The sequence below is a fragment of the Eulemur rufifrons genome, chromosome 8 (genome assembly GCF_041146395.1).
Source record: "Eulemur rufifrons isolate Redbay chromosome 8, OSU_ERuf_1, whole genome shotgun sequence".
Taxonomy (NCBI): Eukaryota; Metazoa; Chordata; class Mammalia; order Primates; family Lemuridae; genus Eulemur; species Eulemur rufifrons.
In genome coordinates this window covers 74,496,914-74,522,894 of record NC_090990.1, presented here as the reverse complement: position 1 = coordinate 74,522,894, position 25,981 = coordinate 74,496,914, and positions in this window count along the sequence as shown.

Sequence of the window (25,981 nt, the reverse complement as noted above, 5' to 3'; positions counted from 1 at the left end):
CATGGTGGGTGAGCATTGTATGGGGGAAGGGCATGCCTCTAATCCTGGCTTGGGTGAGGCAAAATCATAACATGTAACCAAAATGTTCATACTCCCATAATATCCTGAAATTAAAAAAAAAAAAAAGAAGAGCCTGAGCTTGAAGCCATGGAGCCTGGACAGCAAGCTGAAGCTGTGCTCCAGCTGTTGTTATTTAAATAAACTTTGCTCCTGGAAAGTGGAGCTGAGTGGTAGGAGTAGACAGTTGGCACTGAACCATTGGCCTGTTCTTTCAGAGCTCACCTGATCACCCAGGCCAGATTAGTTGCCCTTTCTCTATGTTCCCTTGTATCCCAATCACTGCCCTATCATACAGCACTTGTCACTGTGTATGGTAACAATAATGGTCTATTTACTTGTCTTTTTCCCCACAGTAAACTTCATGAAGGTATCTGTTATTACTGAATTATCAATATCCCAGTAATAAGCACTGAACTAGTATTTGCTGAATGAATGAGTTTTGTAGCTTAATTAATTTCAATTTGGTTAGAATTTTCTCTGTAGGATTCCAAATACATTTACTTTGTTTTTTGTCTTTTTTGGGGGGAGGAGAAGGGACAGGGTCTTGCTCTGTTGCCCAGGTTAGAGTGCAGTATTGTCATCACAGCTCACTGCAATCTCTAACTCCTGGGCTCAAGCGATCCTCCTACCTCAGCCTCCCAAGTAAGTAGGACTACAGGCATGCGCCATAGTGCCTGGCTTTCTAATATTTTTTTTTTTTTTTTTTGGTAGAGACAGGGTCTCACTATGTTGCTCAGACTGGTCTTGAACTCCTGGCCTCAAATGATCCTTCTGCCTTGGCTTCCCAAAGTGCTGGGATTACAGCTGTGAGCCACAGTACCTGGCCCAAATACATTTACTTTGAAAAGCAACCTATGTGTTTTACAATTTAAAACACTGTCCCTTTTAGGAACAAGAAACATTCATGGTGGTTAGCCCCACACAACAAATGCAGCTGTCCTTTTTTTGTAAATGAAGTCTTATTGGAACACACTCATACCCATTCATTTACATTATCATTTCTAGCTGTCTTCACGACACAATGGCAGAGGGAGCAGCTGCAGTGAAGACACAGAGCCTGTATGGCCTACAATGCTGAAAATATTTACATCTGGCTCTTTCCAGAAGGGCTTGCCAATCCCCGCCCTAGAATCACACAGACCTGACTGTGACACATTGGGCACAATGCTTAGCCTCTCTAAATCTCGATTTCCTCATTTGGATAGCGGGATAAAAATAGCACCGTATCTTAGAGGGTTCTTGTTTGGAATAAATGAGATAATCCCTATAAGCTTGCCCATAGTAGGTGTTCAGTAATTATAAATTGCTGTTTTTATAACTTTAAAAACATGCCTATATTTCTTCTTGTCCTTATTATGCTACTCTTCATCTGCTTTTTAAGTTTTTAATCAAAATAAAGCCAAAGCATTCCCTAACCTTAATGGAGGCATTGATGTTTCAAAGAACTTTGGTTTCAATCAGTGTTTGGTGATTAAACTACTCAGTTCCTCAGAACAAAGACTCTAAAAAACTCTCTAATTCTATAAAAAATCCGAGGCCAGATATCTTGGATGTTTAATAAACATGCTGTGATGTGAGATGTTTGTTTTGTACAAGCTTCAGTCATGATAGACAGAAGCAGGACTTGACTTCACATACATGTATCTCCTCATTTGGTATCTGTCTTACATATTATTCCATTGCCTCTGAAACCAAATACCTGCAGCAGTTCTATTAAATTTCCTCTAAAAATGCAGGGGGTGGATTGGGATGTGAGAAAGCACTAAAAATATCAAATGGTTTTTTGTATCAAGAAAGGTCTAAAGATAAAAAAGAGACCACGCCAAGAATTTCCAAGGGTATCTTTTACAAAACTTGTAACACTCATTGCTGGAAAGCCTATTGATCACTCTTGTTAAAATAAATTGCTTAAGCCCTTTAATCAGAAAAATGCCCTGCAGAGCGGACTGTAGCTCATGCAAAGGAGGACAGCATTCTGACTCATCTAACATTTTATTTATTAGTTTCTCTTTCTGATCATGGAGCTTGAATGGAATTTCAGTTTTTCCTTTAGTACTCAGGATTTCCACAGTCTTGGCACTGATCAAGACTCTGTCTCATGGGAATTTACAGCAGAAGACAACTCCTACGTTGACTCCTTTAAGTACTTATCTGCCCATCAGGGGAATTACCTGCTTGGGCACAGTGTCTAACTGCCCATAGCAACAGGAATTTATAGTTTTTGTTAATGTATAAATCTATACTATGAAAATTGAACTGTAGTCAGATTTGTATGATTGGGATACTCACATGTTGAATTAGAATCTATCTAGATTTAAGATAATTCTTCTGGAATTTTACCCTCAACTGCAAGGTATGCACTTACTGCTGTATGTCAGTTCAGGTCCTCCAAGAAGCAGACACCAAGGACTGCATGAAATTTACTGGGGGCATGGCCCATAAAGGACACAGGGGCAAGGGAGCAGGAGTAGGCAGGAAGAGCCTTCACACTGTGATGCAGGTCTGACATCATGAAAGGAGAGAAGCGGAAAAAGAATTGTTTAGAAAGAACTCTGGACGACAGTGCAACTCTGCAGAAGTCTCAGCCAGGCCAGTGCAGAGCTCCAGAGCCTAGATTGTCCATCAGAGGAGTCTTGTGTTGGGCACAAATGGCCCAGCTCTAGTACTCCCCATGTCAGTCATTGGCTGGCACCAGCCTGGGTAGACTGTGGCCTTGGAATGAATGCTTGGATGGACCCAAAGGCACAGAAGCTGGAGGCTGTTGGCTGACTACCTTTTTGTATCCAATTCTCTTGAAAGGATATCTGAGGAACACACCTCCAGGGTCACCACAGTGCATCCTTCCTTACAGATCCACTTCTCCATGCAAGTTCAAGGGGCAGCTCCTCCATGGTTCGCTTAGTCCTCTCTACCTGAAGAGAATCTTAGAAAAAGGTAGTTAGTGGGACAAACTATAGTCTCATCTCTGCAGTCGGTCTTAGAGCCAGACTGGTACTGAGCCTCTCCTTCCTGTACTGTCCATTCTGAATTTTCCTCACCCTCAACACCCTCACCTTCACTTAAACAGGTATTGGTGGCTCTCCTGGTGGTTTAACATAAACCGTCATTTCTGAGGGGTCTGAGCCCTTGGCATTCATATCCTTCCTAGCCAGGATTGCTGTCTATGCCCATTCACAGTTACCATTGGATAAGGGATTACTGACAGGTGCCCAAATAGATAATCTAGGTTCATCCCTGTCCCCAAAAGCAGCCCTATCTGTCTTGATGATCATGATCAATTACTCCTGTCAAGATGGTGATTATACTTCTTGCCTGCTGGTCTCTGGATACAAGATTTCTAAAGTGTCCAGGTAGGAGCTGTACCTTGTAATTCAATGGGACTCTTTGGTTAGCACCCTGGCAAGAGAGTACTACCTTTGGGGACCAGAACTTCCAATCCTATACAATCCAGAATTACCAGGATGAGTAATTGGGAGTAATGGTAAGTGAGACTACTCCAGCTTTCACCTTTTCTTCCTAGAGAGATATAGTCTCATAAGAGGTCTCTAAAAGTTACTGTGTCCTGAAGGATGGCATTTCATCCTGTGGAGTATTGCCACAAAACTGGCACTTCAGCAGCATCTTCAGTAGGCCACTCCAATGCTCTAATGGGCCACTACTACTGGTAATTGCCCAGGAATCTGTATTGTGGTAGGCAGTTTCTAAGACCACTCCTAATGATCTCCATCTACTAGTATGTATGCCCTTATATAATCCCCTATCCTTGAGTGTGGGCTGGACCTAGTGACTTACTTCGAATAAACAGAACACAGAAAAAATAATAGGATATTGCCTTTTCTGTCTTTTTCTGGTTCAAGATGTTGAAGGGAGGATGGAATGGGTCCTCTGGTGCAAAATTCTGGATTTCCCTGGGTCTTCTGGTAGGAGCTATGATCAACAGTGCTGACAATATAGGAGCCAAAAATCTGTATATCATCTCCATGAAGGGATCAAGGAATGGCTAAACAGACTTCCCACTGCCCACTGCTCCTGTGGGTGACATGGTGATGGCCACAGTCAAGAAAATCAAACCAGGTCTCAAAAAGTAGGTATATCCAGCAGTGGTAATTCAACAACAAAAGTCATACTGGAGAAAAGATGGTATATTTCTTTATTTCAAAGATAAAGCAGGAGTCATACTGGTCAATAAAGGCAAGATGAAAGGTTCTGCCATTGCAGGATCAGTTACAAGGAAGTGTGCAGACTTGTGGCCCAGGATTCTGTCCAATGCTGGAAGCATTGCATGATTCTTCAGTATATTAGTAAAAAATTTTTAAAACACATTAAAAAGTATTTGCTCCAAAGAAAAATAATAATGAGATATCACTTCTGAGATTAGCTACAAAAAGACTCTGCTTCCATCTTGCTTACCCTTTTTTATTCTCTGACTTGCTCACTCTTGTAGATGCCAGCTGCTGTGTTGTAAGCTGTTTTATAGAGACACCCATGTGGCAAGGAATTGAGGGAGGCCTCTGGCCACCAGGCAGCAAGGAAATGAGGCCCTCAGTCTAACATACTGTGGGAAACTGAGTCCTGTTAACCACCAGATGAATGAGCTTGATTGTAGATCCTCCCTCAGTCAAGCCTGGAAATGCCTCTAGTTTGGCTGACATCTTGGTTACAGCCTTGTGAGAGCACCTGAGCTGGAGAATCTAGCTAAGCCACACCTGGATATCTAACCTGAAGGAACTGTGAGATATGTGTTGTTCTAAGCTGCTAAGTTTTAAAGTAGTTTGTAAGGCAGCAATAGGTAACTAATACATATTTTTAGTACATATCTTGAGCCACTTCTCTCTCCTTCTTCACAAAGTAGATATTCAGGTACACCACTTGCAGCTTTGCCCATTGGGAAGATTTATTTCTTTACGATCTTTCAAGTCCATCTCTGAGGGCAGCAATAATGTAGCAGCTGTCTGTTTTTGACTCACTCCCACATGCCACGCTGGTCCATCCATAACCCAAGCTCAGGCTTTTTCCTTCTGTTCAAGCTGATCATACAGGGACCTCTCTAGGGCATAGGTGACAGCTGAGGGAAAGATGCTGGTGCAACTATAGTTGGTGACAGGAGTGTCTGGGCTGCCTGCTCATAAAGTTTACTTATGCTGTTTGGGCTGTATCCTGGATGTACAAGTTCCATCTTTTAATGGACTATTGATGTCTGACTTTATAACTCAGCAGGTACAAAATAACGCAACTCATACTAGGCAGTTTTGGGTACCTTGGTGTCCCATATTCACACATTCCATGTCTACCAGGGCACAGTTACACATCAAGAGCTATTTCTTTTTTTTTTATTTCAGCTCATTATGGGGGTACAAAAGTTCAGGTTATATATATTGCCCATGTCCCCCATCCCCCCGAGTCTGCACTTCAAGCGTGTCCATTCCCTAGACAGTGCACATCACACTCATCATGTAGGTATGCACCCATCTCCTCCCCCCACCCCCATCCCCCCCAGTCACAACTTCAAGCATGTCCATTCCCCAGGCAGTGTGCATCGCACTCATCAAGTAGGTATACACCCATCCCTTCCCCTCAGCCTCCACCTCTGTCTGATACCCAATTGGTGTTATTCCCAAATGTGCACTTAGGTGATGATCAGGGAAACAAGTTTGCTGGTGAGTACATGTGGTGCTTATTTTTCCATTCTTGGGATACTTCACTTAATAGAATGGGTTCCAACTCTCTCCAGGAGAACCAAAGAGATGCCATATCGCCGTTTTTTCTTATAGATGAGTAATATTCCATGGTATACATATACCACATTTTGCTAATCCATTCATGAATTGATGGGCATTTGGGTTGTTTCCACATCTTTGCAATTGTGAATTGTGCTGCTATAAACATTCGGGTGCAGGTGTGTTTTTTATAGAATGACTTTTGTTCTTCTGGGTAGATGCCCAATAATGGGATTGCTGGATCGAATGGTATGTCTACTTGAATCTGTTTAAGATATCTCTATATTGTTTTCCACAGGGGTTGCACTAGTTTACAATCCCACCAGCAGTGTATGAGTGTTCCTGTCTCTCCACACCCACGCCAACATGTATTGTTTTGGGACTTTTTGATAAAGGCCATTCTCACTGGAGTTAAGTGATACCTCATTGTGGTTTTGATTTGCATTTCCCTGATGATTAGAGATGTTGAACATTTTTTCATATGTTTGTTAGCCATTTTTATATCTTCTTTTGAAAAAATTCTATTCATGTCCTTTGCCCACTTTTTGATAGGGTTGTTCGTTTTTTTCTTACTGATTTTCCTGAGTTCTAAATAGATTCTTGTTATCAGTCCTTTATCTGATGTGTAGTATGCGAAAATTTTTTCCCATTCTGTAGGTTGTCTGTTTACTCTCGTGACTGTTTCTTTGGCTGTGCAGAAGCTTTTTAATTTCATCAGGTCCCATTTATTTATTTTTGTTGTTGCTGTGATTGCCTTAGGGGTCTTCTTCATAAATTCTTTGCCTAGGCCAATGTCTGTAAGAGTCTTTCCTATGTTTTCTTATAGAATTCTAATAGTTTCTCACCTAAGGTTTAAGTCTGTTATCCACCGTGATTTGATTTTTGTGAGAGGTGAGAGCTGTGTGTCCTGTTTTAGTCTTCTACATGTGGCTATCCAGTTTTCCCAGCACCATTTATTAAATAAGGAATCTTTTCCCCAGAGTATGTTTTTGTCTGCTTTGTCAAAGATTAGATGGCTATATGAGAATGGTTTTATGTTTGGATTCTCTGTTCTGTTCCACTGGTCTGTGTCCCTGCACGTGTGCCAATACCAAGCCTTTTTAATAATCACAGCCTTGTAGTATAGTTTGAAGTCTGGCAAATTAATACCTCCCATTTTGTTTTTGTTGCTTAAAATTGCTTTTGCTAAACGGGGTCTTCTCTGGTTCCATACAAAGCATAAAATTATTTTTTCTATATCTGTGAAAAATGATATTGATAATTTAATAGGGATTGCATTAAGATAACTTTGAACTCCTAGAAATGAAGAATTTATTCAGGGAGCTACAAAACACAGTGGAAAGTCTCAAGAGCAGGGTAGATCAAACAGAAGAAAGAATCTCAGAGATCGAAGATAACACTTTCCAATTAAATAAATCAGTCACAGAGATAGAGCAAAGAAACAAAAGAAAAGACCAGAGTCTACAAGAAATGTGGGATTATGTGAAGAAGCCTAATGTGAGAGTTATCGGCATTCCTGAGGGTGAGGAAGACAATAAGCAAGGGTTGGATAAGCTATTTGAAGATATAATTGAGGAAAATTTCCCAGGCCTTGCCAAAACTCTAGATATACAGGTTCAAGAAGCTCAAAGAACCCCTGGGAGATTCATACCAAATAGGAAGACACCACATCATGCAGTTACCATACTGACCAAAATATCCACTAAAGAGGCCCTTCTTTGAGCTGTAAGGAGAAAGAAACAAGTAACATACAAAGGAAAGTCCATCCGAATCACGCCAGATTTCTCAACTGAAACCTTATAAGCAAGAAGAGATTGGGGCCCCATTCTCACTCTTCTGAAACAGAATAATGCCCAGCCTAGAATCTTGTACCCAGCTAAGTTCAGTTTTATATATGAAGGTGAAATTAAGGCATTCTCAGATAAACAAAAACTCAGAGAATTCACCAAGACAAGACCAGCTCTCCAAGAAGTACTCAAAACAGAGTTACACACAGTCCAGCACAAGAAAGACCCACGAATGTAAAACTACTCAAGAGATAAAGATAAAAACCCAGTTATCACAATGGTTCAAGAGAGAAAACAGAACAATGAAATTCAACACAACATGAGGAACAGAAATCTGTCTCACTTATCAGTTCTCTCATTAAATATGAATGGATTGAATTCCCCACTCAAGAGACATAGACTGGCCCAATGGATAAAAAAATACAAGTCAAGTATCTGCTGTCTTCAGGAAACTCATCTAACCTGCAAGAATACATTTAGACTGAAAATAAAAGGGGGAAATTGATATTTCAAGCAAATGGAAGCCAAAAGAAAGCTGGTATGGCGGTTTTAATCTCTGATAACTTAGTTTTTAAATCAACAAAAGTAATGAAAGACAAAGAAGGTTACTATATACTGGTGAAGGGTACAATTCAACCAGACATAACTATACTTAATATATATGCACCCAACTTAGGTGCACCCAGATTCATAAAGCAAACCCTACTTGATCTGAACCAAATGATAGATAACAACACTTTAATAGCTGGAGACTTTAACATGCCGCTGACAGTACAGGACAGATCCTCCAAACAAAAAATAAACAAAGAAATAATGGACTTAAATAGAATGCTGGAACAAATGGGCCTGACTGACATCTACAGGACATTCTACCCAAAAACCACTGAATATACTTTCTTCTCATCAGCTCATGGGACATTCTCCAAGATTGACCATATCCTAGAACATTGTTAAGAGCTATTTCTTAAAAGGTGCACAACATTTAGCTGCAGATGGCATGACTATGCCCCAAAACTCTGGGGTCCTGCATTGTGGTTCACTGGGACTTACCATAAACTCCACTTTCCACTACTGATACTTGCACCATCATAGGTCTGCCAGAACTTATGACTCAAGCAGTGGGGCTGCTTGTGTTGGACCTGCTGTAGAGCCTTTTCTGCTCTGGGCCCCACTCAAAGCTGGCAGCTTTCTATGTCAGTGTATGAGTGGCACAATATTCCTAGGTGTAAAATGTGTTGCTTCCAGAACCTAAAAGGCTTATTAGGCTCTGTGCTTCCTATTAGGGTAGAGAATGTAAGATGCAGTAATGTGTCTCTTGCTTTGGAGGCATATCCTAGCACACCCTGACCACTGGACCCCTAAAACTTTATCGAAGTAGCAGATCCTTGAATCTTCATGGAGTTTATTTCCCACATTCTAAAGTGCATGCATCTGACCAAGGTCTCCAGCATCAGAAGAACTTATTTTGGTGCCTTATCAACATGAAGTTATCAATGTAATAATGTTCTGAGGGAAGTCCAGATGATCCAGCTCTTTTCTTCATAGTATATGATGACAAAGGATAGGATGGTAAACTAGCCTAGAGCAAAACTGTGATATTTTTGTCTATCCCCTTCATTTTCTCTAACTTTCATGTATGTTGATCTCAATTATACAATTAGGGACTAAGAAAATGATCCCCATCTGGATCCATGATCCCAGTGGATGTCCTGTAAACTGGTCTTCAACCAGGTCTCTAATTATAAGCTCATGCTTACCTATTATTTATTCATTTATTTATTTTATGTCTCCCCAGCTAGACTATAAGCTCTTCGAGAACCAAGGCCATGTCAGTTTTAGTCCTGGCTGTATCCCCAGCACTTATAATAGTGCCTGGTACACTGTAGGTGCTCAATAGTTGAATGAATCTATTGCATTATTATGTTAATTTACATTACTTTAGTTATGAGTATTTCTTGTTATATAAACTGCCTTTTCCTCACTATCATTTTTATTATTAAAAATATAATAATAGTAATGATAATAATATATTTTGCTCCCTCTGCTCCTGGCCACAGGCAATTGCCATCTCAGAGCAGACAAAAGGGTTGGTCCAATCCTGAAAACCTGATTGCCTAAAAGTGGTCTGGATGACTTAGAGACTATGAATATATCCTAACTGCTTGTGTTCCTTTAGCATCCTCTTGTCAGCTGTAATGAGGAATTTATGCTGTGTTATAATTGCCTTTTTTACACATCTATTACTTCCCCCAGATTAGATCCCTTAAAGGAAGGAACTTTGTCCTTTCATCATATATAACCAGGACCTAGCACAATGCCTGACAAAGAATGGTAAGTGAATAAGTTAATTAAATGAATGTTCATGAATAATTGAATCAAATCACCCTGTCAGGGCTAAGCAGTAACTAACAAGTTTAATTTATATAAAAACAGATTTCTTCTGAGCTTCACTCTAAAATGAATACCCCATATTCAAGTACCAGGGCAAATGATTCAGTCATCTAACTGAGCCTGGGCCAAAACTGAACTCAACTCTGGGAGTTTTGAAAAGGAACTTTTTATGAACTTTCACCTCAGGGCATTCAATGCTCTGTGGGATATGTGATGAAATATCTATTTCTTTAGAAATAAACATTGCCTCAAAATAGAAAAAAGGAAAAAAATTATACTCTGTTGAGAGACTTAAAAGTTGTTGCACCATGAAAAAATATAACTTTCTTACATATGTGTATTTATATGCATATTACATATGTATATACATGTGTACATATAGACACACACATATATAAATAGACATTACTAAAGTCTAATTTGGCTTAGCAGGAAAATATGAAAAGACAAATAGAAGTTAATGGCCCAGGGATTTGTCTATACTTATACTACAGAAGACAATAATTTGATATTTAAGTAGATCTATTTTAATAAATATGCCAGTGTATTCATTCAACAAACATTCAACCAATACTTACTGTATTTACTGAACACATACTATGCCCGTGGCATTATTTTAGGTACTTGGAAATAATATGAGAGAAAAAAAGAGAGAGAGAGAAGCAAAAACCTTTGCCCATGTGGAAATACACAATAAACTTAATAAAATTATGTAGTATGTTAGATGATGATAAGTGCTACAAAAAAAAAAAATTGAGCAGAATAAGGTGGTTCAGAGTGCCAATGTGTGTTTGCGGGAGGGTGTGTATGGTAGCAGGGGGGCGGGGGGGGAGGGTGGCTGTCTGGGGCAGGAGAATAGTAGGTGTGGGAGAAGGTAGAAGCTTGCAGAATTAAATACGAAGAGCAGAATAAGCCCCATTAAGAAGATGAGATTCAAACAAAAACTTAAAGAAAGGCAGGGAGTTAGTAAAGTGTATATCTTTGAAATCAGTGTATCAAACATTATCTACTGGTCTTGCCATGAAACACAAATACTTTAAGTAAATTGAGAGTTTCAATGGTTATGTTCAAAAAGAATATCTGAATTAAGATACGCATAATTTATTTTAAGAATAAACATATTAAAAATAGAACTATAACTAATGAAATTTACTAACTGTTCTTTTCTGTTTGTTAGAAGAAGCTTATGTTTAGCTGAAGCTTATACAGTGTAAAAATAAGAAAGCTACAGAAAGAGAGCAAAGGTAACAGAATAAATGTTAGCACTACCAATATTGCAAAAAAAAAACATAGCTATTTCATCTAGCAGCCTGAGCATTCAAGGTCTCCTCCTATATGGTGAAGACTGAGGTAGTCCAAAAGAATGCAATAATAATAAAATCATTATTGGGAGGGCATGGGCTATTAGGCATGCTCAGTGTTAAGCCTTTTTAATGGATTATTTCATATAATAATTTTAAATAATGCTCATTTATGAGTGAGAAAACTGCCTTAGAAAGATTATATATTTACTCAAGGTCACACAGTTAACAAGTAGTCAATTCAGACTATGATCCCAGATTGTTTGGCATCAGAACCCACTACTTCACTCTTTATGCTATACTACCTCTCCACGATATTTTACTATTACATTTGTGTATACCATGGAAGATAAAATGTAAGTGAGTTAAATTTTCACAACAGCAAGAGGGAAAATGTAAATAGGATTTGACGATCACATTGCACTTCTTTTTTTTGAGACAAGTTCTCGCTCTGTTGCCCAGACTAGAGTGCAGTGTCGTCATCATAGCTCACTGCAAACACAAACTCCTGGGCTCAAGTAATCCTCCTGCCTTAGCCTCCGGAGTGGCTGAAACTACAGGCATGCACAACTACACCTGGCTAATATTTTTATTTTTTGTAGAGATGAGGGTCTCACTATTGCCCAGGGTGGTCTCGAACTGCTGGCCTCATGAAATCCTCCTGCCTTGGCTTCCCAGAATGGTAGGATTACAGGCAGGAGCCACCCCGCCGGGCCCACGTTGCATTTTTACCTAATCCCAGAACTTAACATAGGTCACTCAAGGATATTCATGGCCATAATCCATATTCAAAACTTTTGACACTGTAGGCTTTGGACACCAAAGCTTTAAACCACATCTTTTTTTTCTTTTTTAAAATTTTTAATCATTATGGGTACATAATAGTTGTATATTTTTATAGGGTACATGTGATGTTTTTATATAGGTATACAATGTGAATTAATCAAATCAGAGTAATTGGGATATCCATCACCTCAGACATTTATCATTTCTCTGTGTTAGGAACATTCCAGTTGCACTCTTCTAGTTATTTTAATGTATACCCTAACTTCTTATTGATTATAGTCACTTTGTTGTGCTATCAAATATTGTTCATCCTATCTAACTATATTTTTATACCCATTAGCCATCCTCACTTTCTCTCTCCCTCTCTGCTACCCTTCTCAGCCTCTAGTAACCATCATTCAACTCTGTCTCCATGAGATCAATTGTTTTTAATAATTAGCTCCCATATATGAGTGAGAACATGCAAGATTTGTCTTTCTGTGCTTAGCTTATTTCACTTAACATAATGTTCTCCAGTTCCATCCATGTTGTTGCAAATGGCAGTATCTCATTCTTTTTTGTGGCCACATAATATTTCATTATGTATATGTACAACAATTTCTTTATCCATTCATTTGTTGTTGGACACTTAGGTTGATTCCAAATCCTGACTATTATGAATATTGCTGCAATAAATGTGGACATGCAGATATCTTTTTGATATACGGAATTCCCCATTTGGATATGCACTCAGCAATATGGATTGCTGGGTCATATGGTAGTTCTATTTTTAATTTTTTGAGGACCCTCTCTACTGTTCTCCATAGTGGTTGCACTAATTTACATTTCCACCAACACTGTATGAGGGTTCCTGTTTCTCCACATCCTCGCCAGCATTCATTATTGCCTGTCTTTTTGATAAAAGCCATTTTAACTGGAGTGAGATGAGATTTCATTGTAGTTTTGATTTGCATTTCCCTGATGACTAATGATGCTGAGCATTTTTTCATATACTTGTTGGCTATCTGTATGTCTTCTTTTGAGAAATGTCTATTCGGATCATTTGCCCATTTTTAAATAGGATTATTTGGTTTTTTCCTATTAAGTTGTTGAATCTCCTTATATATTCTTGTTATTAATCCCTTGTCATATGGGTAGTTTGCAAATATTTTTGCCCATTCTATGGGTTGTCTCTTTACTTTTTCGACTATTTCCTTTGCTGTGCAGAAGCTTTTTAGTTTGATGTGATTCCATTTGTCCAGTTTTGCTTTGGCTGCCTGTGCTTTGGGGGTATTACTCAACAAGTTCTTGCCCAGATCAATGTCTTGAAGTGTCCTGAGGTATGCCAGTGGGTGTGCTTCCTCTATGAGCTAATGATTGCTTGTTACACATAATTGATTTGTATATGTGTCTCTGGAACTTGAGGACAACTAGAAAGTTTGATTCAGGAAGCTTAGGATGGGAAATTCCAGTGCTGGGGAGGCTATAAATACTAAGAGGTAAGTTACCGCGAATTTACTAAGAGTAGGCTAATAGGTACTCTACTCTGCTCCAGGATCTAAGATGGCCCTGTGATGCCACAATTCTCTACCTTAGCAGTCCCTAGTATTTTGAAGCTGTTTTGTAAAAAGCCAGAAAGAAAATGCTAATGAAGCAACTGGCCTATTTCTAAGCTATGGGGGTAATTTTGACTTATAGTGTTTCATAAGCCAAAGATGAACAAAATCCTGATGAAGGCATGACAGCACAATGAAAAGATCCCTGGATTGAGGGCAGAAGGTCTGAGTTCTTGTCCTGGCTCTACCACTAACTCATGTGACCTTGGGCAAGTCACTTCACCTCTATGAACCTTGGTTTCCTCATTTGCATAATGTCTAAAGTTGTAAACCTTAAAGAATGCCAATGGGCATGCTTCCTCTAAGAGCTAATGATTGCTGGTTACAAATAATTGATTTGTATATATGTCTCTGGAACTTGATGGCAACCAGAAAGTTTGACTCAGGAAGCTTAGGATGGGAAACTCCAGTGTTGGGGAGGCTATAAATACTAAGAGGTAAGTTACCATGAATAGGGTAGGCCAAGAGTAGGCAAACAGGTACTCCACCTGATGGATTCTCTTTAGAACCAGAGTTACGGGAATGAGTTGGTCCTCTCAGCCTTTCTCTGCATTCCGCACCGTGGACCCTACCACAATGCAGGTGAAAAGAAGCAAAGACTGTAGCACTCAGGGGCTCAGTTCATGAAGTGGGGAGGAGAGAAAAGTGGAAGAGAAGAGAAGGGAGGGGCGAGGAGGTAGTGTCAGCTCTTAGGTTAGCACAGTGAGCACAATATTCAGAAAAGTTAGTCCCTCTCTATCAAGAAGAGAGACTCAGAATCCCATTCAAAGCTCTGATAACTCCCCAACACAGTTTAGAGGTAAAAGAATATTGACTTGGTTGAGAGCAGTTTCTGGAGTAGCATGGGCTCCAGGAGTTCATAGTCTTTTTGTAGCCAGAAGGAAGCTCAGAATAAGCATGCCACAGAAGGAGCAGAATGACAGTGACCAGTGTTCATTCATTGCCTGGTTTTTGAGCCTCACTGACTCGCTGCCCTGGACATGGCAGTCAATTTTCCTGTCATTGTCTACTTCCCTGCTAACTTTATCCTGGAATTACCAGCCCTTCCTCTGTTTCCAATTGCTTGAACTTTTCGTAGGTTTCAGTTTCTTTTAACCAAAAGTGGCTTGACCAGAAAGAATACCACCATGTGTCCTATTGACTCGTAAAATAGGCCAAAAACAAGAGCAGTGTTTCTTCCCAGTCTTCCTACATCCACAGGCCTGGTTCTATGCCAAGTCTATAACAGCTGCTAGAGTGAAGAGGCATCAGACTCTCATGGAATTTTGGACTTTGGACTTTGTCCTCCATGGACCAAAAGACATCTCCTCACCCTCTTGGTTTTGATGCCCACCATTCCCTCTGATGAAATAGCCACCAGCCTTGTAGAACTCACTAAGGTGACCAGCCACCACCACCCCTGAAGCAGGGGGCTGTAGACAGTCAGCAGCAGGTCTAAGGAAAAGTCACTGGAGTCTGAGGAGCAGAAGCAGTAGCAAGGAGAGACCCCAACTGTTCAATAAAGTACCTTTGCAGCTCCCATTAAATTGATGACATGGAACTGGGTAAGAACACCATACAGAGGCATGATAAGGGCTTTCCAGGCAATAATTGACAGTTTGTTTTTGAGAGTTTCTTCATGTCTGAGTGGCTGCCCCTATTCTCCACATTCCTTCCCAGGGCATGTCCCTGGAAAGGGTTTGCTAGAAAGGAGCCTAGGCTGCTCATATTCAAGTACTAGGCCTTACCGTCTCAGGAGAAAACTGAAAGTGGAAGGGTTAAAATATCCTATCTGCATAGCTTCTGGAGCAGGGCCAGAGCCAGGGAGGAGGCAGAGCCCTCAGGAATGCCAGGTCATGCCTGCCAGGGCAGCTTATGGATACAGCTCACTGGGAAGCCAGACCAGGACAGCAATGCCAAGACAGGAGGAGAGAGCCAAGCGGGGAACTGGGATATCACATGGTGGGCCAGAGGCCAGAGGGCAGCTCAACCAAGATACCAAAGCCAGAGAAGGGGCTTAAACAAACGGGAGTCTGGTAGGACCAAATGGAAGTAGGGCAGGGAAGGGGAAGATGTCTGGGGAATGGAATGGGGTTTATTAAGATGAAACTGGCAAACTGCCATAGCCCTTCTCTGCACATTTAGTACACTCCCTTAATGTCCTGAAGCAAAACCTTGAAGTGTCAGTTTCTCATTGGACTTGTAGCACACAGGCCAGGGCATGCAGGGGACAGAGAAGCCTTCAGCCAAAGTGAGAGGGAGTCATAAGAGTCAGGGGCAAAGCTAGGGCAGAAGAGACAACCCAACAGAGAGGGTGGCAATAAGAGACCAAGATCAAGCAAAAGCATGAAAAATACAGCTCCATTTCATAAATGTCAAGGTCAAAGAGACAACTAACATAGGAGAGTAGCATAAGGGAATGGCCTCAGTGGCCTCTGGCAGAGAGCAGGGATGGGGTGGGATGGAGTACTGTGAGATGTAAAGCTAAACCTTCTAGGGAAGGCTATCTAATAGGGAGTGGAAAAGAGCAACAGATGACCCCGCCCCAGGAAATGGGACAGGCAAAGGTGGTGTAGGAAAGCAGATACCAGCTTGATGACAGAGTATAGAGTGGGACTCCTCTGAGCGAACTCAAGAGCCCAAGAGCAGCAAGGGAGCCTTAGACGGACATTCATGTGCCTTTAGGGAGAACCACTGCCCAAAGACAATGAAGCACCTGGGTCTTAGGTTTCAAGCTGTGAACCAAAGACCATTCCCAGACTTCCACTAACTAGTAGGGCAAGGGCTATCAATGTTCTTTCCAACTGGACTCTTTTGATCTTGGGATGGAAGGTACAGGCTTTGGATGGCTGAGTACCAATTATGAACAGTGAAGATGAGATGAGGATCAACACAGAATCTAACACAGGACTCAGAGAAGAGCCAGTAAGAACTCTTGAGGCTCAATGAGAATTATGCTAAATCATGGAAGAAAGAAACCAGGGGCCACTGTAGTGAGATGACCCATTCTAATAAGCTACTGCCAAGATTGGGAACGGTTATGTTCTTTCTGGAGACCAGTTTGGCATTATGTAGGAAGAGCTATAAAAATATACCCAGGCTTTGACCAAAAACCTCTACTTCTAGGGATCTAAACTGGGGAAATAGGATTGATGTGAACTCAGCTTTATGTTCAAGGAAGCTCACCATCATGTTATTTACACCCAAGAAAAATCTGGAACAATACAAACACTCAGTGGTAGAGAAATGAACTGGCTAAAGTTAGGAACTTCCGGAAAATGAACTATTATGTAGCCACACTAAATCATGCTTTTGAAGAATACTAAATGGCATGGGAAAATGTTTATATTGTAAAATGCCAAGTAGAAAATGACAAAACAAACAGTGGTATTATATATATAGAATAATTTCAATTTTGTGAAAATATTTAAATATATCCACACAGGAAAAAACATAGACTGAAAGGAAGAATAACAAGGCATTAATAATCACTATCTTGGTTTGTGATATTATAGATATTTTAGAATTCTCACCAATTTTCTAAAATGTGTCTGTGTTATTATAAACAGAAATCATGAACATATGTGTAAAACCCAAGAGGAAATAGGGAAGGGGATGGAATTTATTACATTGAGGGATTCTGCCTCATGTGATATTAAAATTATGCACACATAGTCTTCATGAACTTCTAACGTCTTTAGAGCACTGTTGTTTCGGATTGCGGAAAAAAAAAAAAAAACCAGACACACATGATCTCAAATCTTTTACTTCCAAATTATAAAATCTTCTTTAATTCTGTTTTCTTTAATTCCATTGAGATGCACCTATACTTGACCTGTAGGCATAACACAGTAAAGCCAAATGAGACCCAAACTTGTAATAAACAGAAATAAGTATTTATTACTTCAGCATGTTTGATTATGGAGGTGAAATGATGTTAATGGGATCAGTGTTATCATAACCCATTTGCCTTGATTTACAAAGCATGCCAAAGCTTCTGGAGCCTGTCAGCTGGGCAAGTTTCAGCAGCAGAGCTGGGGATAAGAAGGACTAGCAGAGCAGTAGTACAGAGCAGTCCACATGTCAATGGCTAGGAAGGGCAAGGACACTGAGGATCACTGGATGGTATCCAAGAAATTCAATCTGATGGAATTCCGTACTGGAAGATGGTGGATTCATGGCCTGATTTTTTAAGTTTCAAGAACAGAAACCACTTACCTTAGTTAATGGGGGTGTGGTGTTGCAGACATACAGGAGGATGCAAGGCAGTCAGGAAACACTGAATGGCTGCACAGCTGTGCCTCACAGAGACCAGAACATTATTTACAAACTAGAAGCTGCTTTAGAACACAATGCAGTTTGGCTTATCCTGTAGGGGCACCAGCATCAGCTGCCCTGACTTAAATGCTCTGCCACTTTTATGATGACTCAGTTGCTCTTGCTCTCTGTTTCTGCTGTTCCTGCCACTTCCAGCCGACTTCCTTTATTTTTCTTCTTTCTGTCTCATGGCCTCTGCGCACAAATGGTATCTGCTACCACATGGTTTCTTCTTTCTCTGTGTGCTTTTCTTTGTGAGTCTTTCCAACCTCTGTACCTCCTATCAACAGCATAGGCACCCCCAAAGCCTTCTACTTAAACTCTCTGAGACAGAAGTTCTGTTGGTGCTATTGACTACTCTTCCTCATTAAGTAGAGCTCCTTTGCCAGATTACATCATAGAACACAGAACATTACGAATAGAGTGGCCTTAGATCACTTATCCAACTTTGGTTGAATTAGCTGAGGTCAGGATGTAGGAACCTGTGGGTAGCTTTCTCCAGAAGGGGCTATGGGCAATCCAGGAATTGAAAGCATAAGAGATTCCTCCTGAATTCAGAGTCCATCCAATTTGAGGCAGAGCGCTGGGGCCAAAGGTTAGAGTAAGGCAAGGATCTGCCCTTAGAGAAATGGAAGCTGGTGAGATTGTCAGAATCATAGTCCCAGAAGGGAAACTTAGTCAGAACCCAGTCTGATATATAGGGAAAACATGGCAGAGAATGAGAAAAGGCTACCACATAATGTACACTTGAATGCCTATGGCTCACCCTAGGCATAACAGATTTCTGGCTTGGAATGTCATGACAAATGGCAGTAGATTCGTATAGACTTGTAACACAAGCAAGTCTTGGTCAGGATTAGTTCAGAATTGAGCCATGTTGAATCAACACACTGGATGCCTCTGCTCCTCTATAGAAAATCCCACAGATACCTTTGCATCATATAGAGAGGAAACTTTTCCTCTCTGAAGAGTTTGTTCTTTAGCTAACAGTGGGTCAGGAAATACTTGCTGAACTTTTGATTTGGGAACTTTGAATTTAAACATCCCAAACAGATCGCTATTCCATCTTGAAAGGGTATTTCTGTATTTAATTTTTTTTCCCTTAACATGTGTATTGGTTTCCTGTGGCTGCTTTAACAAATTACCACAAATTCGGATATCTTAAAACATCAGAAATTGATTCTATCACAGTTCTGGTGCCCAGAAGTCCAAAATCAAGGTGTAGGCAGGACCGTGCTCCATCTGAAGTCCCTAAAGAAGGATCCTTCCTTGTCTCTTCCTAGCTTCTGATGGTGGCTGACAATTCTTGGTGTTCCTTGGCTTACAGCTGCATCATTCCAATTTCTATCTCCATCTTTATATGGCCATTTCCCCTTTGTGTCTCTGTTTTCTCTTCTTATAAGGACACCAGCCATCCCATTAAGGTCCCACCTGATCCAGTAAGACCTCATTTGAACTAATTATGTCTGGAAGACCCTATTTCCAAATGAGATTACATCCTCTGAAGTTCTATGGAGACATGAATTTTTTGGGGACATTATTCAATCCACTACAACATATTGAAATTTTCCAGTCTTTAGTCAAATTATTATGGAAAAAAACCTATGCTTTTCCTAGTCTCTTTGGATGAGGTGTATTCATTACTTATACCTCTAAAATCGAGACAGGTAACAAAGATGATTGGGATTGTTCATGAAACCTCAAATCTTTGACCAGCTGCCTGTCACCAGCATAGAGTCCCAAGGGATCTAGGCAGGAGGGACAGACACCTAGTCCACGGAGACTGATTATGACTAACTGGGATTTGGGCTCTAACCCCCCATGCCCTCCCTCCCCACCCTCCCACATTTCTAGAGATTTGGGCTGAACCACTGGGCCTCTGAGCTACACACTTGAATAAAAGCAAGAAAATATCTTTTTACAGACCCAGAGTCAAGACTTTATGATTCTTCCATAGTGACAAGAGTTCAAAAAGGATTCATTCAAATGAAAACTGCCCCAAAGGAAAGAAAAAGTTGAGTTGATCTCTCTACAGTCGGGAAGCAACAGACACAGAGGATAAAGGTGTGGCTTTGGAGTCAAGTCTGACATGAGTTCAGATCCTAGTTTTGCCACTTACTAGTGAGGTGACCTTGTTCAAACTAATTAGTCTCTTTAAGTCTCAGTTTCCTCATTGGAACAATGAAGATAATAATACCTTCCTCATAGGCTATTGTAAAGAATAAATGAGATAATCTATATAATGTCCTTAATACATTGAAAGTGCTAGCTATAATCCTTACTAAGGCCTAGAACAACAGGCTTAAACTGCCCATATCAGGCTTATTGTCTCCTGGACCCCACCCTGATTACCACTGAACTTCCTAGAGCAGAGGGCTCTCCCTAGCGCCCTTTCTTTTCAGCCACGTGAGAGCCAAGTTCTCTGAAAAGGCAAAGCAAAGAGCACTTTAGTATCAGCTAGTTTTTAGTTTTAGAGGTTGAAAACTGGTAGCTCCCCAGCCAGATTCTACCCCTCACAAGTTTTATTTGACCTAGACAATTTTTAAAATTTGAAATTTATTGTTCATATTAGAAATCCAGAGATGTTCTATAAAAATTCAAATTTCTGCTTTAAAAAATTTAAAGACCAGGCAATACTAAGCCTGAATTCTTCTATGAGTGAAGTGTCCATTTACTGTATTGTACAAATTGGCACACTTGTGAGAGTGAGAGGAAGCTCTATTAATAATTATACCTGAACAACCAGTGTTAACTCAGACTTCTCAGGTCAAATTGGGATGTGTGGTCAGTCACCTTACCTATGACAACATTGATCTGGAGCTAAGAAGGAATGGATGCCTCCTACAGGGGTCTCATCTCTCTGTCTAGTGTTTTGAGTTTTCACCCTCTATTTTAATGCTTTCTTATATTAAACCTAATATTTGGTCCTCCATTAGCAGAATCCAACATGTCTAATCAGAACTTCTATCATCTTCTTCCTTCTCTAAGAAGGAAAAGGTATGGAGTGAGTTATCAAATCAATGCATAGGCTGGACTTCATTCAGGTGCTATCAGGGGTTCTGATAGGATCTCCAATAGGATAGCACCACCTATGCAATGTCACAACACTCTGTCATCATCCAATGTCTAATTAACTAGTCCTTCTCTGCTCCTATAGGGCATATATCATTGGGATAATGTTACATGAGTCATAATAATCATTCAGAGACATTGCAAGATTCTTGAAGTGCTTTCTGAATCATAGAAGGATTGGTTTGAGAGGAACATAAAGCAATTCTTTGAAAAGTCTTAATTTTCAAGGAGTTCCCATCTAATGAATGGATTACATTCCAAAGTCTGGTTGTAAATCTAGCATAAAGAATCTAAAAGGTATATTCCTATAGAAACAATGTTGCTTCCCCACATACACACATATACATACTCAAAGTAAAATAAACCATAAAATTTATAAAAATTAGTACTGTTAAATCTATTTCTGGGTATTCGTGAAGTTGGAACTCTGTATTTATGTAAGAGAAAGTATCTTCCAAGCACTCATTCTTTAGGAATTCTGACCCACGGGCAGTAGAAGGAAAAGTAACCTATGAAAGGGTTCTGCGGGTATTCTTCTCATCTGCCCATTTGTATGTGCAAAATGTTTATTCATGCAATATTTGTAGGGTAGGTATAATCTGTACAATAGATATCAAGACTCTTTATTACCAAGAATGTTTGATGGATACAGAAAATGTCATTCCTTGATTAAAGTGTATTATTTGAAGCTTACAGGGTGGAAAAGAACTAATTATCTAGAGCTGGTGGGTGTATTGGAAAGAGTCCTGCTTGAGGAGACAGCTGACCTTGGTTTGAGCTCAATCTCAGCTATTAACTTGTTGTGAAACTTTGAGTATATAGTCCACCCTCCTTAGGATATAGTTTTCTTATTATCTGAATACGGATGCTAACAATAATTCACATTTCACAGATTTATTTTGAAGACAAATTGAGATAACGTATGTGGCAGAGCTTTGTACACCGTGAAGTACCATAGAATCAGAAAGAATGGAAAAGTAAATTAGTGCTTATTGAGCTCATATTATGAACCAAGCACTGCGATAGAATTATTATTATTAACTAGCCACCAATACCAATCGCAGTGGCAGCAATTGTATCCTTACTACTGCCACACCAAGTCTTCCTCTGTTGGATACAAATTAAGAGACCAGGACATCCTTTCAGCTCTGACCAGAAACTATGCAACCTCCTCCCACTGAAAATACTTTGCTTAGGGAACACCAGGCTTGTAAACATCCTGCCTTCTTATTTTAATGATAATATTACAATGGATATGATGTCGCATCCTGGGCCACACCCCAGAGTAGGAGTGATATTGACTCATCCTGACTTGCAAATATTGGGAAGAAGAAATGCCCCACTTAAAGCATTTGATAATGGCAACTGTCAGCCACAGTTGGACTTGATATTTTTACAGGATAGGGAAGGGGTTGGTCTTAGGTCCAACTAGAACCTATCAATGCTATTATTTAATTCCTAGAATTTAAATGGTGTTCCCTTGTGTGTTAGTTTGCTAGGGCCATAACACGGTACCTCAGAACGGGTGGCCTTAAACAGCAGAAATTTATTTTCTCACAATTCTGGAGGCTAGAAGTCCAAGATCAAGGTGTCGGCATAGCTGGTTTCTACTGAGGCCTCTCTCAGCTTGTAGATAGATGGCCATCTTCTCCCTGTGTCTCCACATGGTTTTCCCTCTGTCCTAATCTCTTTCTATAAGGACATCACCATTGGATTAGGGGCACTAATGACCTCATTTTAACTTACGTCCCACTTTAAAGGTCCTATCTCCAAATGCAATCACATTCTGAGGTAAGGGGGGTTAGGACTTCAACATATAAATTTAGGGGAGAAAAAATTCAGCCCATAACAGATAAATCAGTGGTCTACTTTGTTCTTAAGAAAATTGCCCTATGCTGTGATCTCTATCTCCTTTATTTTTTCCTCCTCCCCACAGTCCTGCCCTGCCCCCACTCTGAAAGCACCTAGCCCCTTCCGTTTCCACGGCACTGCAAGTACTGACAGCCAGTACAACATTGCTGTTGGCATCGGCAGTTCCATTTCACGGACTTGTTGGCGTTCAAGAAAAGCTTAAGTGAATTAAAATACCAATTCTCTGTGAAACATCTTCAAAGGGTTCTTCTAGAATTCATTGTCCCTTGACCCACATCCTATGCCTCTACTTTTTGAGTCTCCAAGCAACTCCAAGGTCTATATAAGACCTCTGTCTACCTCGGTCTACTAGTTTCCTTAGAATCTGGTTTTTTGGTAGGCTCGTTTTATCTTTTAGTCATTTTTCCTGAATGGAGCTCTTTTTTCCCCTCTTGATTCTTAGTCATTACCCAGAAGGAAGCTACTAGAAGTCGGAATTGTCTTCATCTACTCACAGAAGAGATCTAAAGTATTTTTCACTTTGTAGCCCAATTCAGGCTAACTCCCAAGCAAGGCAGCTTGCTGTCTTGATGTCTTGTTTGCCATTCCCTCTGTTCTCCACCCTGAACTAAGCTGATGGTTTCAGTGCTGTTACGTAACAGGTATTTCATCAGCTTTTTGGCTAGCAGGATAGATGGTTATGTCTGTGACCTCGTATAGTCTAGTACCATGTAGCTCCCATACAAAATTTAATTACATTGATGAACATCCTAAATCAAATGTGTCATCAAGCAGGATAAGGCAAAGGATGTCAATCCATCAGTGACACTCAATCAATCAATATATATTTTTTGAGACAGAGTCTCGCTTTGTTGCCCGGGCTAGAGTGAGTGCCGTGGCATCAGCCTAGCTCACAACAACCTCAAACTCCTGGGCTTAAGCGATCCTACTGCCTCAGCCTCCCAAGTAGCTGGGATTACAGGCATGCGCCACCATGCCCGGCTAATTTTTTCTCTCTATGTATTTTTAGTTGGCCAGATAATTTCTTTCTATTTTTTTTAGTAGAGACGGGGTCTCACTCTTGCTCAGGCTGGTCTCGAACTCCTGACCTCGAGCGATCCACCCACCTCGGCCTCCCAGAGTGCTAGGATTACAGGCGTGAGCCACCGCGCTCGGCCAGTCAATATTTTTGAAGGTCTTTGAAGTAAAAGTATATGTAGACAATTTTAGACACCAATATGATGGGATTATTAATTCATAGTACTTTTTTCTGTATTTTCATTCTTCTAATGTAAGTGCCACATTGTCAGCTATTGAGATTTCAGAATAAATATCATTTAAATCTAGGTATCTAAATGGTTAGATAATAATAGTTCTTCTGATGCTATGAAATGTAATGTCCTTTTGAATGAACTTAAAAACAGGTTTGTAAACCAAATATTTTTCAACTTTTACAAGCAGTCACTTCCCAATTCTCTGGCAAGCATGCCACAGGCAATCACCCCTATATAAATATGTAGTTAGAAAGATAAACAGTCATTAAAGTCACTAGTGGTAGTATTGTTTCTCCAAGCATTCAGCAATATTTGTTCAGTGGGTAGATAAAGAAAGAGATTAGTAATGTTTCCACTGGGCTTTATTCCTTCCTAAAGCTAGAGAAAGGCCGTGTGTGTGTGTGTGTGTGTGTGTGTGTGTGTTCCAGAATGTCTCTGGACAACTTGCTATTTCAAGAGCAAACCAAGCTCCTTATTGGTTCCATGCTAAGCCATGCCATGCCTTTTTAGTGCCATTATTTTCTTTAGTAACAATAAATCATACCTCCAAAATAATAGGAGAAATTTGCAGAACAAATTTCATATTTAAGCATGTTAGGGGGCTGGGCATGGTGGCTCACACCTATAATCCTAGCACTCTGGGAGGCCAAGATGGGACAATCGATTGAGGTCAGGAGTTTGAGACCAGCCTCAGCAAGAACGAGACCCCATCTCTACTAAAAATAGAAAGAAATTAGCTGCACAACTAAAAATAGAAAAAATTAGCCAGGTGTGGTGGCTGTAGTCCCAGCTACTTGGGAGGCTGAGGCAGGAGGATCGCTTGAGCCCAGGAGTTTGGGGACTCCATGGCATTCTAGCCAGGAGAACATAGCAAGACCCTATCTCAAAATAAAAAAAAAACATGTTAGCATAGCTTAAATATTTACTCATTAAACTAAGAATGATTCAGGTAGGTGTTCTGATCTAATTTTGCAGACTTACAGAGATTTTAAAACTTCAATCTATCAGTTAGTATAGAAAGAGCCCTGGTCTTCATTCCAATCTAGTTAGGTCAACAACTGACCAGGATGCCTAGGAAAGCTGGGCTGGGCTTTCCTTATAAAATAAAGGAGAATGGAGTAGAGAAACTCTAACAATCCTCTGACTCTGAAAATTATGAAATTCTTTTGGGAAAAACAGATCTCATTTTATCATCTTATAGGTATTTTGTGTGGATCATAGAAGAGAATACACATGTTAAGGATAGCTGTATCTGCCTTCTGACCTAGTTAGCAGTTGGTGGAATAGATGAAAGAAAAACAATAGCAGAAAATGTTCACCTCTCTACTTTACAGAAGGAAAGAAATAATTTAAGATTATAGAGTTATTTGTGGCTCTTTCAGATAAAGATTTTGTGAAGTAATTAAACTTGGCATGTGTTTGTATGTTGGTTACAAACAGCGAAAGTAAAATCATTGTCAAACAAAGCAATATGGTTCTCTTATCTGATTAAAACTTTCAAAATCTTAACAAACTAATCCTTCAAAAGATAAATCTAATGTATATGTATTGTTATTTTCTTTAAATCTTTCATTTATTGATTAATTCCAAGTACTTTTCCAGGGGCTGGAGATATAATGGTGAACAAAGCAGCAGAATCCCTTCTTTCATGGAGCGTACATTTCCACACTAGTGAGGGGAAATAAAAACTATGTAAATAGACTAATAATTCTATACCAAGTCAGTAGAGGGAAAAGTGCTATGGCAAAAGTAAAGCAGAGTAAGGAAGATAGGGAGCATCAAAAATGGGGAATGCTGTTTTTTCAGAGTGGTCAGGGAACACACCATTGATACGATCATTTGAGGAGAGAC